Genomic DNA, 2,500 nt, shown 5'->3' with positions numbered 1-2,500 from the left:
TGGGTGCCGAAGCGAACTCTCCCAGCACAGCGCACGCGCCAACACGTCCGCACAGCTGCGATACAAACCACCTGCGAGAACCGCAGAGGCGACCGAGCAGCAGACGGCGTCGCGGCGCCGAGCGCCAGGCGGCGGCGCATCCTCAGCGCACACAGTCCTCAATCGGACCAGCACACTGCAGATGTCCACCGCGCTTCGCACCGGGCCCGCGAGGACCTACTTTGGCCGCACGGCGCCGCGTGCAGGGTGCGCCGGCGCGCAGCTGCGCCGCCTGCCGCCTCCGTCGGCCGGCGCGCCTGCCACTGGCCGCCCCCACCAGCCGGCTGTAGCGCGTGCGCCCACGCACCGCGCGGCCAGCACGCCGGGAGGCCCCCCCTCACCGGCCGGGGACGGTCCCACCCAGCCACCGCCGCGTATCGCTTCACACCCAGATGCCATTCACGTTCGTGGGCATGGTGGGTATCGCTGGAACAACCGGTTGGTAGCTCAACCGATCGTCGCCATCACTGATTCACCTCTAGCGAGAACAACCGCACCACAACGGTTTACCAGTTGTTCATTTGCGTAACGTCACCAGCAAACGTAGGCGTCCATCGCCATTTGCAAATTCAACGATTGTTGCATGCCTGTGTCAGGTGTCACGACACACTGTCTGCCCACATACACGCAACAACATGTGCACGCTTCGCGAACACGTGGAAGGTGGCCCCCGTACGTATGCGATGTCCATTGCGCGAACGACTGTCAACCGGCCTCTGTCGCATGTCGCAGATGTGGAACGCAGTGCACCATGCTATCACGGTGTGTGAGAAGAGACGACTACGTCTGACAACACGCGCCACTACATCAACAGACGGCTCATGCTGATCGCCATCCAGGGCATACCACACTGCAATCCAGCTCTTATAGGGAGACGACACGTAGCTGAGTGCACAACATTTGGACCGCATGGTTCGCCGTTGTTGGCGCAGTCGTTGTACGGTCACATGTACCACGATGTATCATTCAGTACATGAGGACCAATGTGCAGTACAGTGTGTGATTTGGACGTACAACATCAGCGGACAGTTGACACAGGCCGTACCACAGCGTAGGCTAAGTGCTTCGCCATGCGAATGCCAATGAACAACTGCAAATGCCAATGAACAACTGCAAAGGGCATTGAGCATGTACGTCCTGCTGCCATCCACATTACAGTGTATAGCTGCAAGGTGTTTAACATGAAGCGATACACTGGGGACCGGGCAGTGCGAGTAGCAAACTATATTGCGGGGGTTGCAGTTGGGCAACACTACACTAATTTAACGCGTCGTATGACAATTACAGAGCAGGTTAAGGCCCAACGTGTGTTGGGTTAAGGCCCAACGTGTGTTGGGTTAAGGCCCAACGTGTGTTGGGTTAAGGCCCAATGTGTGTTGGGTTAAGGCCCAACGTGTGTTGGGTTAAGGCCCAACGTGTGTTGGGTTAAGGCCCAACGTGTGTTGGGTTAAGGCCCAACGTGTGTTGGGTTAAGGCCCAACGTGTGTTGGGTTAAGGCCCAACGTGTGTTGGGTTAAGGCCCAACGTGTGTTGGGTTAAGGCCCAACGTGTGTTGGGTTACAGCACAATGTGGGTTACGTTAAGGCGCAATATAGGTTACGTTAAGGCGCAATATAGGTTACGTTAAGGCGCAATATAGGTTACGTTAAGGCGCAATATAGGTTACGTTAAGGCGCAATATAGGTTACGTTAAGGCGCAATATAGGTTACGTTAAGGCGCAATATAGGTTACGTTAAGGCGCAATATAGGTTACGTTAAGGCGCAATATAGGTTACGTTAAGGCGCAATATAGGTTACGTTAAGGCGCAATATAGGTTACGTTAAGGCGCAATATAGGTTACGTTAAGGCGCAATATAGGTTACGTTAAGGCGCAATATAGGTTACGTTAAGGCGCAATATAGGTTACGTTAAGGCGCAATATAGGTTACGTTAAGGCGCAATATAGGTTACGTTAAGGCGCAATATAGGTTAGGTTAAGGCGCAATATAGGTTACGTTAAGGCGCAATATAGGTTACGTTAAGGCGCAATACAGGTTACGTTAAGGCGCAATACAGGTTAGGTTAAGGCGCAATACAGGTTAGGTTAAGGCGCAATACAGGTTAGGTTAAGGCGCAATACAGGTTAGGTTAAGGCGCAATACAGGTTAGGTTAAGGCGCAATACAGGTTAGGTTAAGGCGCAATACAGGTTAGGTTAAGGCGCAATACAGGTTAGGTTAAGGCGCAATACAGGTTAGGTTAAGGCGCAATACAGGTTAGGTTAAGGCGCAATACAGGTTAGGTTAAGGTACGACGTAGGTTAGGTTAAGGTACGACGTAGGTTAGGTTAAGGTACGACGTAGGTTAGGTTAAGGTACGACGTAGGTTAGGTTAAGGTACGACGTAGGTTAGGTTAAGGTACGACGTAGGTTAGGTTAAGGTACGACGTAGGTTAGGTTAAGGTACGACGTAGGTTAGGTT

The sequence above is a fragment of the Schistocerca serialis genome, unplaced genomic scaffold (assembly GCF_023864345.2).
Source record: "Schistocerca serialis cubense isolate TAMUIC-IGC-003099 unplaced genomic scaffold, iqSchSeri2.2 HiC_scaffold_1195, whole genome shotgun sequence".
Classification (NCBI taxonomy): domain Eukaryota; kingdom Metazoa; phylum Arthropoda; class Insecta; order Orthoptera; family Acrididae; genus Schistocerca; species Schistocerca serialis.
This window is presented reverse-complemented; position numbering follows the sequence as displayed.